At 39.4% G+C, this 18,234-nt stretch overlaps 1 protein-coding gene across 4 annotated transcripts in view; it reads left to right on the forward strand.

Annotated features, from left to right (window-relative positions):
* MACROD2 (MACRO domain containing 2) overlaps positions 1-18,234 on the forward strand; it is a 922,980-nt gene that overhangs the window by 20,672 nt on the left and 884,074 nt on the right. The gene's annotated exons all lie outside the window — the stretch shown is intronic.

The raw sequence follows: 18,234 nt of genomic DNA on the forward strand, positions 1-18,234 counted from the left end.
TGAAAAGAATATGGTTTGTGTGTCTTGAGGCTGGAAACTTTTTTCCCCCTAGTGTTTGGCTGGCATTGTCCTTAAGTTAGGACTTGATTCCTTTTCAAGAACTAATTTTTTTGATTATTAATTTATTGGAAGGGAATATACTGCAGTATCTTGTCTGTGATGGAATAAAGTGCAGAGATTCCCAAGGTTGCATTGGCCAAAATTGGTGTGTTGGCTTACCACACTAAAAAGTTGTGTGGAGATACTGGCTCATGTCTGTAAAGAGTACAGAAATGTTTGCTCATACAGTGTGGAAGTTAGTAAACACTCTCTTGGATTGTTTGATGTTTCTCTCTGCTTAACTCCCCACTTTACAGTGGAGACATGCTGCTGGGTTTTGTGGAATACAGGTAGAATCCTCAGTTATCTCAAAATGGGTTTTTGCACTCCAAGTAATGAGGATGCTATTTCCATGCAAAAGCTTTTAATTAATCTTCTAGTTTACTGATGCACAAAAGCCTTTCCAAATTACAGACAAACAATATGGTAGCATCCATGTAGTAACACGATCCTCTCCTTGCTGTGTTGGCAAAGCCTCTGAAGCTTTAATCTTTTAATTTTTTCATCCCGATTCTTTCAAGATGACATTTCCAGTAGTGCTCTTGCTGACTTCCTTACTTTATTACTCTACAGTAAGTCAATATTAGCATACTTCTCTCGATTTTATATTTAGATTCTCTTTGTTCATATGTCTCCCTTGAATTACAGGCTGGAACTGGTTGCGGATTAGCTTCAGAATGGTAATACTTTTGCTTTTCTTGATTTAAAGGGTTTTTCTCTCTTTCTCTTGAAATGTCCAAAAACCTGTATCCCAGGCTGCAGATGACATTACCTACCTGTAAGCTTGCCTACCATCCTGGTAAGGAATGCATCTATCTGAGTAGAAATAAAAAAATAGAACCCAATTAAAATCAACACATATTAATATGTAGTTTTGAGGAAAGGATTAAAGACCACTCAAAACCACACAGTAAAACTGAGATTGAAAGACCTGAAGAGGGACATAAGACTCTTCAAGTATCTGGAAGGCTATTGGCAAAAAGAAAGAAGTTGTTACTTACAGAAGACATCAGTAGAAAGTTAAAGAGGAGTTGGATTTGGGCTTAATCAGAGATTCAGATTAGATGTTGGCAAAACTACTTACTGGAAGGGACAGCGATACTCCACGGTATCAGGCTGATATGTAGCAGCAGTCCTAGGTCGAGACATTGGTACGGGTTGGTTTTTGAGATTCTTCTAGCCCTTTTCTTCTGTAATCTTTTGTAGTTCCTAAAGTGCATAATATATTAACTATTATGAATTGTTAATGTGCTTAGATTAAAATACTGACCTATAGTTACCTTGAAAAATCAAATATTCTCTATATGTCAATGCGGTAATTGAATTTTAAGTGTAAGTCTTTGATTTGTTCATGGTTTCAGTGTTACTTTTTTTTTTTCTTTTGAAGTTAAACCTTTTAAAATTATCATGGAGGATAGCTGGAAAGCTAAACGAGGAGGATGTTTCGGTTCAAGATCTATATTATTTATGCAAAAAATCCACTTGCTGCACCGAGATCTTTTTTTTTTTAAATCAAACAAAAAAGTTTCAGTGAAATTGTAGTCTCTTAGATAGTATTTAAAACATGTTTCTGCATTCTGACAATTTTGCAAAGAACTCCATTGTTTTTCCTTCTGCAATTAAAATTATCCAAGCCTCAAAGAGATAAAGCAAAAAGTAGTCATGTCCTGTTTCTCCTTTGGAAAGCTCAATCTTGCAGATGTTCTTATGGTGTAACTAACACAATCCCCACTGTACCAGCTTCTGTCCGTAAGTTGCGTAAAGTGCAGCCCGTCGAACACGGAATAGGAGACGGACTTTTTAGAGGTAAATCTGTGCAAGTTCTTCTCATACTTGAAGCCTTTTGGCTACTCTGAATGTTAATGACTGACATCCTCCCTAACCCAGGGCACGCAACTGGCAGGGGGAAGGAGGGAAGAGACCCTCTTGAGACTTTATCTCTGAATTTAGGAATTCCATTAACTACCTCCTGTAATACATAGTTTAACATACAACAAGTCATATACAAATTAAAGCAACAGGAAGATACTTACCGTTTGAATTTTAATTTACATTGACTTAAACAACAAAATATGCCTTCAGTGAAGGGAATAGTATGGCAAATTCTGAGGCTGTGGAAGGGTCCCAGGTGGTTCAAATTGTCTCCAGATTTGGATACAAACATATTAGCAAAATACTTTTGTATTTCCTAATACCTACCTGTGAGGCGTAAATGAGACACCAATGGATTTACTCGATTAAACAGGGGTATGAGAATATGTGCAGTAACTTGCCTTATAGTGCTGACTTCATACTGTGATGCCCTCCTTTGGGTATCCACATAACGGCATGACTCTTTGGAGTATGGCCAGGTTTATTTCTGAGCTATACTATACAAACACTTCTGTTAAATTTAGTAGCTTACCTTATGCTCTGAATTCTGTCTCCCCTTTGACTTCCTCGCATATAAATGAGACAGTGTTAACTGAATTTCTTTCATTAGGCTAACAAAGGTGTTAATGGTGATCTTACCTAGCTAAATACCAAGATATCACTGAGCACTGCTACAAAAGGATCCCCCTTTCTCCTAGGCTTTAATAGACAAACTGAATGTTACTTACGTTCCAAAAATGTTTTACAAATATTTTATGCTAAAAGAGAACAACTCTGGAAACAGTGGAAATAGAAGTTTGTGTCTTTGCTCATTGTCAAAACAACCATATCAAAACAGCCACATTGCAATCGTTCGTGATCAGAGTGAGGATCTATTTTCTGGCTTCTGAAGAGAGTGAGAGTTAACCAGAGATGCAGCACAATGGAGAAGGTAGCTGAAAAAGGGAGCTGATATGGCATTTTGCTAAAATCAATGTCAATTATCTACCCCTGTAAATGTGTTATCCTTCCAGAATGGTTTTGTAAAACTTCCTTGCTACTGATTGCATTGCAGACAGGTATTAGTTTAACTTGATGTTTTGCTTAAGGTGTCCTGTTATGTTAATTCCCCCCCCCCCCCTTTTTTTTAAGGGTTCAGGTAAGATTTGTACAAAAATCTTATTTTTACTCCTATATCTTTTTCTACTCTTTTGGTATTAATGCTCTAAGAATGTGAACGGGCTGTCCCTGAGGCATGTACTTACTGCGTGAATCGATGATAACTGGCCGCCTTAACAAATTAAATATTCCTCGATGTCACTTCATCCTGATGCCAAAAATGCTTCAAGCATCTGGAAGCCAGATAACCACAACTAGCTGACTTCCAAATAACTGGCGGGAACTGAGCTCAGGGTGTGTGTGTGTTTAGGGGAGCGAGAGGGAGGTTGTTTAGTCCCTCTGCCCCTTTCTTCTCAGCTCTTTTAAGACACATTTTATTCATGCTGCAGGCATTTTCTGATAGAAAGCATTTCTGTGGACCAAATGGGCTATGTGAGAAAAATAGTTTCAGATAATATTGGAATACTAAAGCCACAAAATGTGTAATACCACCCCTACTGCCTCGCCAGCTCCCTCTACCTTGATGTTTTTGAGCTGCTTTCTCCAAGATATTTCTCCAAGCAACTCTTTCCATTGGTGGTTAATTTAGCAGCAGTACGAAATAAGTGGTGTATGTCCTGAGTTGTGACTCTAAAAGAAAAAAAAGTTTCCCTCTGAGTCTGCTTGCCTGCTGCCTCTGCTTATTTAAAGTCTGGATGGTATGACATGATGGTCTCATGGCTTAGGTGGGGTCTGATGTAGTAACACTGGTCCTGACTGAAGTTTTCAGGGCCTGTTGGAAAAACAAAAAGGATTAGTCTACCAGTCATGGAGCTTATTCTGCTCACTTTTAGGCTTCTTCAAGTATGTTGTTTTTACAGAGCAGCCAATCCCAAATACAGAAATAAGCAGTAGAAGCCTCAGTAAGGTTTGAAAAATAAATTGTGCAACATTTATAGTATATCAGCTAAGCAGTAAATACTAAATTTCCTCTGCATTTTTAATAAATATAGGGAAAAATATGTCGCTATTTGTATCATACGCAGTAACTTTTGAAGCTGAAGTAAAGGAGTTGCATTTTCATAGTGGGTGTGATACGTATGTCTGTATACGTGATATACCTTAAGCAGCAGTTCATCACTGCTGACCTCAGGTATTCATTCACTTCTTACCTGTTAAAAAATCTTACTGGCCCAGTTCTGAGATAAGGCATGTACTAATGTGCTTGTGACTGAGGAGCGAGATCAAGGGGAAACGATTGGGGGGCGAGGGAGTATTATCCTTATTTTTATTTGACTGGGGGGAAGAAGATGACTTGCAGAACACTAGAAGAAATGTTATTTCTTAGCTTTGAAAAATATTCTTGGATATCTGTACAAAAATATGGTACTGAGAACAGAAACCTTTAATCTACAGGAAAAAGGAAGGTGATCGGTTCTATTCAAGTAGATATTTCTGGTAATAAGTCTATAGTGTTGCTTCTAAATTAGCAATTAGATGGTTGCTACAGTTATAGCAACTAGATGGCTCCCTTTAAACTGTACTTGAGTGCTGGAATCGTCTCTAATCCTCCCAAATTTGGGGAGAGACTATCACTTTTTAAAGGGAATATTTTTCCTGTATGAGAAAACAAATGGGAAGTAAAATCTTACTCTGATAGATAGTGAAGAGTTAGTGAAGAAAATAGGTAAACAACTTTTTGTGTCCCTTTTTTACTAACCTCTGATGCTGGAATTTAGTTACTGAACCTCATAATGCTCAAGAAGAGGTTTCCTCTGCAGGAGACCATCTACATATCTGCAGTGAGTCACTTCAGCTGGGGATGGTGGTTTGACAGATACATGCTGCACAGGTTTCTTAGCTTCCTTGGCACATTGTGCAGGGCCAGCCAAGTGAAGGTATGCAGAGGGGAGGATCTCTTAGTTGCTTTAAGAGGCAAGGGTGTTTTCAGGGAGTGAATTACATCTGAATCTTTTTAACAAACTTGTAAGAGTTGTCCTGCTATACCTCCCGGTACTGGAAGTGTGTGGAATTGGAAAATGTTTGGTTTCGAATACGCCGTGTTTGCTTTGCTTGTTGCAGGACTGGTTTCGACTGGAGCCGCTGCATGACTCGGCTTAGAGGATGAAATAGCAGTTTTCATATTAAGTCTCAACTTTCCTTAATGAAATATGCCTTTCCTCCCTCAGGCTTCTGACTTCACAACCATGTTTAAGTAGTTTAGGGTAACAGCAATGTCTTTCTCCAGTTTTCTTAACTGGAGATAGCAACAGATTTTCTTCTGGGCTCTTCTTTTCCTGGCCTTGACCTTGAAGTATAATCTGATTAATTTTAAGAGGCATCCCATTTTTCTCAAGTCCAAAATTACACAGCAAGATAGAAGTACTATGTATTGAAACTGGGAACTGAATATATTATCAGTGAATTATGCTTAAACGAGTGTGTAAGTATAGATAGTGGCTGAACTATGCCTTTCCACATAAACAGCTTGTTAATGTGCAATCAGTCACTGCAGTTGCCTTGAACTTGGTGCTTAATGAACAGGTGGGGAAAAAGGATGGATTCTAATCTGGAACAGATCTGACATCAGGCAATTTCACTGATTGCTAATCCATTTCATTTGGCAACTTAATTTATCACACAAAATTTTCATCTTGTAGCTTCTGAAGTAGAAATTGCTTCAGAAGTGACCTGTCTGAATATTATGAAGGTATTTGAATCAGTCGCTGGGCCTGAACTAGTATTGTGTATATACTTACTCTCCCCCTTTTTATTTTACAGTGGCTGGTAGTTCTTACTCTGGAGCTTATTTGAAATTATTCTTCATCTCTTCATTCACTATAAAAATAAGTCCCTCAACTCAAACGTTCCTGCTGTTGAAAGTGGAATCAACAAAAGGCAAAATCTGCCCTTAAGTTGCTTATAGGATTTTTGCATGGGATGTTTGCATTTATTAACATTGATTTTCTTGTGGGGTTTTTAGTTGGTTTTTTCCCAGCTGAGCTAAACACAAATGGTTGCTTATGCGGGGAGCTTCTTAGTGAGTTTGCTGTCTAGTAGCATGTCTTAAATTTTTTCTCTCCAGTGTACAGAGAGGGAAACCAAAAACTTGTATTGAAATCTCTTGCATGGAGTCATCTGGCATCTGCCTATGTAACTTACACTGTTGTAATTTCCTCTAGGAATAGAACCAATAATGCTAAGAAATTGTTGTTAATTTGATTTTCATCTTTAGCGTGAGCAGACTGTGGTGTTAACCAAAGGTTTCTCAAGTTAATTTACAGTTGGTGCAATTACAATTGTGTGTAAAGCCCCAGACTAATTTATATATAGTCCCCACTTTTTTATCAAAAAAGTCAATGGTAATAGTTGAGGGAATTGGTCTTTCTCAATCATGATGTCTGTGAGTAGGTTTATTACTGCTTTCTGTGGAAAATACTTTAAGCATGGCTGGTGAGTAGTAGACATGGTTAAACTTGCCCTCTGCTTTTGGTCTAATCTGATTTCAGTGTAATTCCTCCCTTTAGTGTAATACTCATTTGGATGAAAACTAAAAATCTGTGTAAAGTGACAGTGATCAAGAGAATGAAACCAAAGAAAAGTACAGCCAGAAGTGCAGTTTAACTTAGGTGGATTGCTTTAGCTGCTGTCTTGGTCAAACACCATTTGCTCTAAGAATGGGGTAAAGGCTTAAGATTGAGTAGACTAACTCAGAATTGTACTGCAGCCAGGATGGTCACAATATACTCTGAAAATATCCCAGGAATAATTAGTGTAACTCAAAAGAAAAAAAAGAAAGGATCAGCAGTGCTGCAGACACATGGCAGGAATGAACTTTTTTCCCTTATTCTGGGGTGCTTTGGGAGGGGGAAATTAATTGTGGTGAAATGTTTTCAGTATGCTAATAAATTCCACCAGCATGCTTACAGCTGTGTCGCTTAGCTAACAGAGATGGCTTCTAGGTGGCTCTGTGCCTCAGACATGGGCCTGGGGGTCATCCTGCTGAATCATGTGTTGTGCCTGTGAGCTGAGAGTCTCAGGTGATGGAACGAAGGCCTAAACCTTGCATGCCTACAAGGAAAGCTTTGCCGATCAGCCTGCCATATGGGCAGATACTGCAAACAGATAGGCACTTCATGTTAACAAGCAGTGGGATGTGAGTGTTCACTGACTTACTGAGAAGCCATAAAAACAGCAGTAGAGAAGAAAATATACCTTCCATTGGAACAATGCACTCAAAAGGCTCCTTAAACTAACAGATTGTGGACTGAGGCACCAGATGCACAGCAAGTTGAGGTTCAGAGCAATGCTATTTGACTTTCCATGTTATTCCACGCTGGCATAGAAGTCTGAGTAGAATGAGATGAGTGCACAGGATATCTAAGTATCTAATACCTAGAACAGGTTGCCCAGAGAAGTTGTGGATGCCCCATGATTGGAAGTGTTCGAGGTCAGGTTGGATGGGACTTTGAGCAACCTGATGCAGTGAAAGATGTCCCTGACCATGGACAATAGGGGGGTTGAACTAGATGATCTTTGAAGGTCCCTTCCAATCCAAACCATTCTATGAAATACCCTGGCACATAGTTAGATGGCCAACTACTTCCTCTGACTTGATTCAGCATAGTCTGTTAGTCTTCTGATAATCTAGCATAAAATGGGCAAGGTAGTCATTTTTAGTAGCCTAATCTAACATGATGGTCTATGGTACTTGGATTTATGTAACAATCTAGTCTTCATCAGCGTTGATGCTTTCAGGCCACTGTCTGTTTTACCTAGACCAATATGTTCTCCTTATTTCTTTGTACATCCATTGTTGAACCCATTTATTGTCACTGATTATTTCTAGGCTCCCTGGGGTAATAATTGTCTATATAAACTATGTGTTGCTGATATTTTTGTTCATAAAAAACCAAAACCAAACTGCTTAGGCGCTTTATGAATACAAATAAAACATTTCAAATAACTTTGACACTTTCTGGAGTAGAAGAAGAACAGGTGGGAGTCGAGGACACTGCTTGCATCTTTTGTGACTTGTCAGGTTTAGAAGTAACTCATTGTATTGTAGTGTTTGTGCTTTCACTTGATCTTTTCGCTTCTCAGGTTTGTGCTTGGCCACTCAAACTTAGCACGTTTTATCTCCCTAAAACCACGGACTGTGAGTGTCGCAAGCAGGGCAGTCAGAGCTGCGTGGGCTCTGGAGATCCAGGTTTCTAGCAGTGTTCAGTAATTAAGGGGAATAGTAACAGGCTGTGAAATGTCAGGCCTTTCACTGTATCATCTTCTCTTTTAGCTTCTCTGTCCTCTGACACTGCTTTATTGTATCCTTTGTGGTTTGAGGGGGTGGTAACTTCTTTCCTGTATTCCAGGACTGTAATGTGGACTTTGCTAACTATCAGACCAATGTGATTATTGATCCTTCATGCCATGGTTACCCTGGACCTTTTTTGCATGTGCCCTTTCTAGAGAAAACTAGCAACATGCAGGCAAAACACCTGCAAAATTGGATTTTTTAAAAGTCTCTAACTTCTTGCAGTTGTGATGTGCGAGGTTGTTGTGGGATGCCATGAATACTTTCTGACAGCAGGTGGCAATAGTGCCACTGCTATTGTGAAGCCACTTTTTGCCTGTATACCTTAATTTTCCTGGACATAAAATCAGTAATTACTTAGGCAGAGGAAACAAAATGCATGTGTTCTAGGACTGCTTGTTGGATAGGCCATCGATACAGCTCATACTTATTAAATGTCTACTCCATTTCATTACATGTGTTTAGTGTGTGTTTGAAATAGAACAGGAAACAGACGTGGTTTGGAAGAACTGTAAGCATCTGTTTTAATTCATGGAGGAATATGTTTAAGAGGCACCTTGCTTTCAGCCTGTCTCATCCTACATCTGACAGTGCAACTGTCATCTTGAGTGCACTGATGGAGCAGTGTGGTGTAAGAAACAACTCAAGGTTGTCTTGAACAATTAGGCTTCGTTTCATAATATTAAATCCACTTTTAATCAGGACTTGTGGGGGATTATCCAAAGGATTGTGGGTTTTTTAAGCCAATGGTTGCAACAGTATGTTCTCAGTCAAGGTAGGCATGCAACATGGTGCTTTTTCAAGCTTTTGCATTTAAAAAAAACCCAAACCAGTCAACCTTCCAGTAATTGAAAAGCGTTAGGACACAAGAGAAGACTTCTTTAAAGTCTCCTCTCTGCAATACCTACAAAATCTTGGCAGCGGATGGTCAGCTGGTAACCTGAGATTATCTGTGTAGTGTTAATATTGCCCCCTCAGACTTCTCTGTTGGGATGTATGTTTGCTCTTTCCTACCTTTATGTTGTAACTATAAACACATTGGGATGGACTAGGTTGTTCTGGGTTTGTACAGGTATTAGCTCAACATGATCTCAGTCAGTGTAATACAGTAAGGTTAGCATGGGAATTAGTATTTCTGTGCAAAACATAATCCCATTAAATATATGCAGTTAAATATTGAATAGGGGAAGGTCTACTTTGATTGGAGCAAGTAAACTTTGGGTTTATCTCATCTAACTTACTAGATGTGGAAAATGGGATACCTACTCACCAAAACGGTAATGAGAGTCGATGTTCAAAAATGCTGTTGTGTAGCAGTCTGGCTAACCCCGTCTGTCTCCTTTTCCTTCTTTGGCAGGAGGCATCGCTTTTGCTTAATTCTCTTAGTGGCTGAGTAGAAGACTGATGCTGTGTCTTCCACCCTTTGTTATGATTTCAGATTTGCCCAGTGTTTTGCCATTTGCTGCAGATTTTGGGGAAGCTTTTCGGAAATGTTAGTCACTTGAAATACAGTTTCGATCACTTGTTACTTAAATAATTATGGACTGTGAAATGCAGTTTAGGGGTGGTTTTGACCTATGGTTGTTAGAAACTGACTTGTCTGACAAAAGGAAAACATTTCTGTTGCAAAACCAGAAGTTGCTTTCTTTAGGAATTCAGAATGTCTCTTGCTTAAAAATTAGTATTAAGGGTATGACTTGGCTTTAAAAATCTGCACTCCAAACCCCTTTGTGTGACCTGCTGTCACAGTCATAAAAATTAGTAATGGCAGCTAAATATACATCAAAGCACAGTGAAGGCTTGCGAAAGTGGTATTTGCTTGTTAATCCAAGCACAATGGCTAGTGGTGTTTGCATCGTGTGCAAATAAGACACTTGTATGTTTATATCCCGTTGTTCAGTGTTGTTTCTGAAACGTGCTGTGTTGTTTGGATGTATGTGGGAATTGTTTTAATTATAGTGTTGAAGATGCTGCAAAGCCCTATGCTTTCTTCAGAACAGTGTGGCGATGGGCTACCGGTGCTCCCATATGTGTCCGATTCCTGTAAAATTTGCACTCAGAGGTGACAAAATGTTCAAATGTGAATTTAATATCTCCTGCCTGGATTGTCACTTGCACAATGTGCTCGAATGGCCAAGAGGGGATGTGGGTGGTACTGTTCCTTTCTCTTTTGGGGTACCCTGTCCCGAATACTGGCCCTTGGCTGCAGAGGAGCTATTTGGAGCTTTGCTCCTTTTCCTCTGAGCTGTGCTGGAGGGCAGGCAGACTCATAAAGAAGAGATTACTTGGCTCTTGTTGTAATGGCCCTTGTTCCCAGATGGTTTCAGCAGTGATGCCTTGAAGCCCAGGGCTTTTATTGCCTATTGTGTTTGAATAGTTGAAATTTGTGGAAAAGCACAAATTCAGAAAACTTCTTAGGATTACTGCTCCTTCTCTCTTGTCACTTGCATGTCTATGCTGCAGTAACTTTAATCTGGTGTACAACATGAATCACTTACGCATGTCTCTATAGCACCTTCGTTTTATGCTTTAAAGTTGGTTCCTGTAGAGTAATAAATAGAAATAGTTATTATCTGGTATGCCTAGTTGTAGGCTGCCTCAAAAAGATGGTTTTGTCAGCTATATTTGATTTTGTATTTAGAATGTTTTGCATTGCAAATCCATGTTAGAAATGCTTTTAAATTTAAAGTGTGAACCATATTGCTTTTTCAAGAGAACTGTACTCTTGTGTCATGTGACATAACTTTTTAGTTAAGAAAGAGATGGTATTGCTTTCAACTCTATCAAACTAGGTTCTAGAGGAATGTAAGTCTTCCCAGTGACTTGATATGCTAGATAATATTAACTGGCAACCCATTTCCTGTACATTTCTAACAATTTGTGGTGTATAGCCTATTTCAGAGAAACTCTGGTTTTTCATCCTGTTGGTTTCAGTCTACTTTGAAGTGATTACACTGGGCAGTGTGGTCCAGGTCACTGCTTGACTAGTTCTGAATTTGTGCAAATCTGAGTCCTGATATTACTCTTTCTGAAATTAAAATCAAATAATAAAATGACTTCCATAATAGTCAGTCAGTGAAAAATGGTGGATTTTACTTGCAGAGTTCCCTAAACTATGTCGGGAAAAGTAACAGAAATCCACAATTTATGCACGTCCGTCTTATTTCTGAGGTTCTGCGATAATTTTCACTTTAGGTTGGCCATTACCTTAAAAAAATAAAACAACTGAATCTACCCTGGGGGAAGGGTAAACTAGGACAAATACAGCGGTTCTTAGTTTTCCTTTAATTCCTTGGATGAAGGCATTTCCAAATGTTGGAGGCCAGATGATTTTTGCTTTGTGTCACAGCAGAGCTTTGCCTACCAGCAGTTCTAACCTTGGCCCTGACCCAGCTAATTATAGTTTTCTGTTTTGTGTTTGGTGTTTTTTTTTTTTTACTACTAGATGACAAAACCCAGCATTTCAGAGAGCTGAGTGATCAGCATTAGGGCTGTTTTGCCGCAAAGAGTGATTTCTCTACCTTGCACCTCCTCTCTGGCAAAAATGAACCTGCTTAGGAGGCCCAAACTTGGTGTTTTGGTAGGGCTTAGAGCCCAAAGGCTCTTCAGGTCAGGAGTTTACAGCTTCAGAGGCTGCAACTCTAGTTCAGGCTAGTCCCCAACACCAGTAAGAGATTAGATTGAAGTAAAAACTGTTTCTTAGATTCAAAGTGAATCCCCTGACAGACAGCACAAGGGGTGTTTTCAGGTGGGAGTACTTCTCTCTATTATATACTCTTATCAAAGACACAGCATAATGTTTCGGTTCCCTACTTCTTTCTTAGTGTCCATGTCCCAGGGGTTGAGTTATATCTGGCTTCTCATCTTCCTGCATGCTGGCATCATCAGACTCAAGACAGGATTTGAGCCAGAAAGTATAGCTTAGCAGTATCTCTGCTGCCTTCCTCTTCTCTCCCATCCTCTAGTGGCTAGCACACAGCAGAGCAGCTTGTGTTGACTGCAGCCTCCCTTTCTACCCTTTCCACCCTTATCCTTCTTGGGAGAAGGGTACAAGAGGGGAAGCGTACACGGTGTTGCCTTTTCTCCTTAGAAAGGCTCCTATGAGCTGTTATCAGATGTAGCCTCATACCTGCAAATCGGTGTCTCAATCATGACCTTCAACCTTTGGTTTCAGCAGCCATGGGTACCAGCAGTCAGGGAAGCTGTGCTGATGTATTTAAAACCACTCTTTCTTATTTGGGCCAGTGCTAATCATTCAGGAAAGCCGAGTTTTGTTCTTATTTCTTGTTGGTCTCTTTTAGAGATCCAAGGCTGTTCTGCTTTGCCTGGGGGTGAGGGTGAGGTGGATGGTTCCTTGGTGTCTTTGCTATAGACACCGTGCCTCGGGAGTCTTCCCTGAGCGCCGCTGGAGTCACTTCATATTTCATAATCCCCTGCTGACAGTTAAGTCAATTTGCTGGTGCAGGTGTGGAGCTAAGCTAGGACATGTTCCTTTTTTAGCCAGGATATGGAGTGAAAAGCTTACTCTTCTGCTTTGATTGAATTGAAAACTGAAGCATATCGTTACCTGTCCCTGGCTTGGAACGTGGATCAGATTTATCAGCGGCATTGCCACCCTTGCTGGACTTCTTACTCATGAGTTTATTTTCCTTTTTTTGTTTAAGGGGAGGAGGAATCAAGGCAGGCATTCATTGAGTTTGGTGCAGAAGATGGTAAAGCATCACTCCTCAGCAAGAAAGGATCTAGCTGTGAGCTGGGGAGCCTGGAGCTCTAGCTAAGGACCTGCTTGTGGGAGTGGGGGAAGGACATGGCTTCAAGATCCAGGGCTTTAGGAAGAGGGGACAGGCACTTTGGATCTGTGCAAACCAAGTAGTTTCTCTCTTGCCCAGCATGGTCTCTAACTGGATCAAGGGATTGTTTTTTTTAAATTCCCTGGCCAAATGCAACATTCCTGCTAGAAATATTGCTTTGGCTCTGATTTTTTTTTTTTTTGTTAAACAACATTATCTCACATAGTCTTACTAACTATATAATTTGGTTAATATTTTCTTGTTCTACCTTGGGTCTAACTTTTCTTCAATCCTGGCATGAATACAGTGCTGCAAATTTGGAGTTAGTCTGGTGAAATGGAGGATGACTTAACATCATCATAAGTGGGATTTTAGGTGCTTTCTGGTTGTGGTGAAATGAGTTTATGAACTGGCTTACTTTTTTTGCTTGGGGTTGTTATGTTGTTTTAGACACAGGATCTTTCTAGTTGATGTTTATACACCTTTAGCATAGTATTTCATTCTCAATGCCTCTATTGCAACATGTAATATGTGTGTATGTTTGCACTCTCTGTATTTCGATTTTTTTTTTTAATTTAGCTACAGGTTTAAATAAAGTAAGTTAAGTAAATGGTCTGCACCATCAGCAGTCTGCTTGGCATTATATAAATACTGAAGATAAATCCTATACAATTAGTGAGACTGAAGAGTTTTAAGTATTATGATCCCAAATTCTGTTCCCTTGCAATATACTTCTTGTGAGTACATATAATCTATGAATTAGGTAAGAAAGAAAATGTGCATGTGAACTGGAAATAAAATCAGTTGCTGAACAGCCTTAGGCTTTTAATTCAACTTTTGTACAAACTGGTCCAGGTATCCCACAGTGGGCTAATTCTTAGCAAGATTGAGGTAGATGTATCAATACAACTTCAGTGGTGCACACATGAAAGTACTATTTTTATATTACAGAAGTTTCTTTCAATTACATCATCTTTTAAATGTTTTTTCTTTTTCTGTAGAGTATCATAATTGAATTTCCTGCCATGCATGCACGTGTGAAGATAGCTGATGGGATAAGGGAATGGAAAGACAGATGTTTGAAGAGGTTGTTTATGGATTTTTTTTTTAAAACTGATGCAACTGGTGGCTCACTTTTTTTTAAAAAACCTTGCTGGGAGAAGCTGATGTGTTAATGGATGTAGGATTTCTATTTTCAAGTTAAGTGAACTATTTCATCTTAAGAATCGGAAATCTGAATCTGGTACTTCCAAAGCATCTTTCTCCTCTTTTGTCCAAAATGTTTGCTTTTCAGAGTGCATGGGTGACTCTCTTTGGTACTAACACATTATTCTTCTGAAGCTTAATACCTGCATCGTATTTAATAACTTGCAAGTTTTATGGAAACTTGTTGTGTTGCTGGATAGATTTGAGTTTAAGCCTTGAACTTGGAAAAAGCTGCACAAGTTCTTAAATTTCTGGTGTAGGCATAGTCATGTTCACTTTGGAAGTATTATTTATACATAATTTAAGGACATATAAAAGTCTTGAAACATGATGTGTTAAAGGGCTATTTCTCATTGAAGGTTTTCCCCCCCAGTATTTAATAAAATGGCACAAATTTTTGTTCTCTTTAAAAGCTGCTCTCTAATCACTGTAGTTCATTATTTCAGCTTCAAAGTGTAGTCTGTACAGAGAGGCAATGAGGTGTATCCACATCTAGAAATTAAGCAATAATCATGTAGTTTGGTGTTTCAACAGGCTTTGTTCATTAGTAAGTACAATGATCCATTGTAAGTACTTTCTGTAGTCATGATGTTCTTAACAGTGTAAAACTTAAAACTCTCCAGAATGAAGGCATAGTCATGTTCACTTTGGAAGTATTATTTATACATAATTTAAGGACATATAAAAGTCTTGAAACATGATGTGTTAAAGGGCTATTTCTCATTGAAGGTTTTCCCCCCCAGTATTTAATAAAATGGCACGAAGTTTTGTTCTCTTTAAAAGCTGCTCTCTAATCACTGTAGTTCATTATTTCAGCTTCAAAGTGTAGTCTGTACAGAGAGGCAATGAGGTGTATCCACATCTAGAAATTAAGCAATAATCATGTAGTTTGGTGTTTCAACAGGCTTTGTTCATTAGTAAGTACAATGATCCATTGTAAGTACTTTCTGTAGTCATGATGTTCTTAAGTCTGAAACTTAAAACTCTCCAGAATGATTTTTAAATATACATTCCTGACTGAAGTGGTACTACCAGGTGTACCAAATGCACTTCCACGTGTCTTGGTGTAATGGTAAATATTCTGCAGTGTCATTATGAGAAGAATATCAGAAATTGTGAGTTCATGTGTAATGTGTGCATGCATGTGGCTTTGGATTTACCAATAATTCATGCTTGCACTAAGAGCAAGAACAACAACTATAGATGTGGCAGAATGGTTGGGAAAGCTTCTTTAAATGCAACACATTGGGAGAAATTGAAGCAACAGAAGGAGAAACAAAGGCACAGCAAACACTGAGGAAAATAGAGAAAGGGGAGAAATAAAACTAAAGTGCTGCAAATTAGAGAAGGAAGTTGGCATTGAAATACAGGTGGGCACATGCAGAAGAAACTGTTAGTGATTTGATGGGTTTGAATTATTGAAGCTCATCTTGCAGCTCTATGGGCCCACCTCTTAATGATTAAGACAACGCTTACAGATAGTGAAGTTTGATCAGTAAGACTGTAGGACGTGAAGAAATAGATGCTTTTAATTTATGAGAAGATGAGGGAATATTTAGACATGCTAAAGATGTGAGTGGGAGGGAGTGGGAGAGGGTCACTTGACCAGGGTGTTGGGGGTTGGGGCTGTAATTATACAGCAATTTGGAAGCTTCTTGGCAATAAAAACAGTTAACACTTTACTCGGATTGAGAGGGGTCTGTCTGTGCTTTAACTCCTCCCCTGGGAGCTGCCAACTCAAGATTGTCCTGGGCAAGCGCATGAAAATGTGGGAGTCTGCCATTCGGTGAAATTTCTTTCACCTTTCCAACCTTAGTGAAGCAATTTAGCTTGTGACTGTATGTAAATAGTTTTTGTTAATAGTGTGTGCAAGGTAATTGTGAAATGCTTACATGGGGGGGGGAAGGGAGAGAAGTAGCCTGTGTTTTTAGTTATTTTTGATGTTACAAACTGTTTGTTACAGTAACTATTCTCCATCTATGAAACTGAACCACCTGTAAAAAAACCTGCTGATTTTCAGTTGTGTTTTAAAATGCAGACTGTACTTGTAACCTAGAAACTGTGTGAGAAGATGTCACAGTGTGCAAAGATCTCTTGAATCTGGAGGTTTTGGGGGGGGGGTGTCCTGGTGCAGTCCTGCTGGAGCTCGTGTGCTGCACGCGCTGCTGTGGCTTCTGCACACAGGTACAACAAAGTTGTCTGCTGCGCATCGGTACTCAGCCAGTAAGACAAAGTGCAAAGCCATAGCTCGTAAATGATTAACTACCTATGTTTAAATCTGATCCAAAGAAATGGCAAGCTGTATAATAACCACAGTTGCCTTCACATTATATTGAGAGCAAAAGGTCGGTGATCCCAGACCAACACTGGTCTATCCTTTGCCTCCTAACAAGCATCAAATGTTTTATAAATGGAGGCAGAGTTCAAATCACTGCTCTTTAGGTTTTTTTGGTGAGTGCAGCACTGAATTTATTTAGTTTTTATTGTGGAGACTTTGGGTCGCTAGAGTGCGCTGCAAGCCCAGCCCTGCACAGCCTGGGCTGGCTGCAAGCTCGCCCCAGTGCTTTCCCTGCCGCTGGGCAACCGTGAATTTTTCATCATGTTACTTTGCTGTCGCCTGGGCAACTTGAGTGAATTCCCCTGCTATTTTCTTTGTGTTACACCCTACTTCCCTGCCAATGAATGACCTGGTGGCTTGTTAGCCTGGTACCTGGGTGCCCCAGGAGAGCATCGTGTTGTTAAGCATTATAATGTCCCTATGGCCGCCTTTATTTTGCTGAATAAGGAGCCCATATGAGGTTGCCACGCTGATGGCTTATAAAGAGTTGGTATCAACAGCATTTAATTAAACTGTTTATAGGTGCTGTGTAATAATGTTTATGGACTTGGGCTTTTGAGCTTTGTGGTGGTGAATGTGGGGAAGAAAATGCAGACCTGCTGCTAGGGCTGTGTATGGAATAAAGCACACAGTCTATACAGTGCTTGGAAACTTATTCATTTTCTTTATGAAAAAGTCTTAGTTCTGCCTTTTTAGAATAAATGTGGTCTGTCTTCCATGTTCCTGCAAGTTATTCTCTGGTAGAGATGCACAAATTGAAAGTAGTAATTTTTTTTGACATTCAATGCTTTTCTGCTTGGTCAGGAAAACTTTGTACAGTTGAATTCTTTTCATATTTTTGGTGAAGGCTGAGGCAGTCTGGATGTCTAGCTTGAGGACAAATCCAAAACTGTAGAAATGTAATTAAAAGATATATTTTATTACTTCTGCTGTCCTGTCTTATTTTAATTAAGTTCATCCTCTGATGAAAATTGCACTCTGAAATATAGTGGGAAATCCATAATGTCTTCTCTTCTTGGATGAAGATCACGGTTGACAGTTCTCCTCTGCGGGCATACTGTGAGTTTCTGCCGCAAGAATAAAAGCTTGGCTGTGCAGGGAGCAGTTTTCATAGGGACAGGGCTAAAGTTGTGAGGCTTCATGCAGAAACGAAGGACAATTAATTGCCTCCCATCTGAAGTGTGAGATTAACCTGTCTTCCATGTAAGTAAATGTGTATTTTTAAAGTGGTAACTTTCTGAAACCAAAAGCTTGCAAAGAAAAAAGCACTGTTAGGTATCCATTCCTATACCTATGTATTCTGCAAAGAATGAAACATATGATAAACTTTTACTTGTTGCTTAATGCTCTACTGGAAGGCAAAGTCTGTCTGAGCACCCCTATATACACAACAGCATTACCACCAGTTACTAGCATCAGGCTACTGTCAGGGCAACCTCTTTCGTTTTACTCGCAGCTGCGTGTGCTGTTGCATGTTCCAGTATTAATCTTGTAACTCATTCTGTGAAGCGGGCAGGCCATCTTGTGCAATTTAACAGAAA

Source organism: Aptenodytes forsteri, unplaced genomic scaffold, assembly GCF_000699145.1.
Source record: "Aptenodytes forsteri isolate BGI_AS27 unplaced genomic scaffold, ASM69914v1 Scaffold5, whole genome shotgun sequence".
Lineage (NCBI taxonomy): Eukaryota > Metazoa > Chordata > Aves > Sphenisciformes > Spheniscidae > Aptenodytes > Aptenodytes forsteri.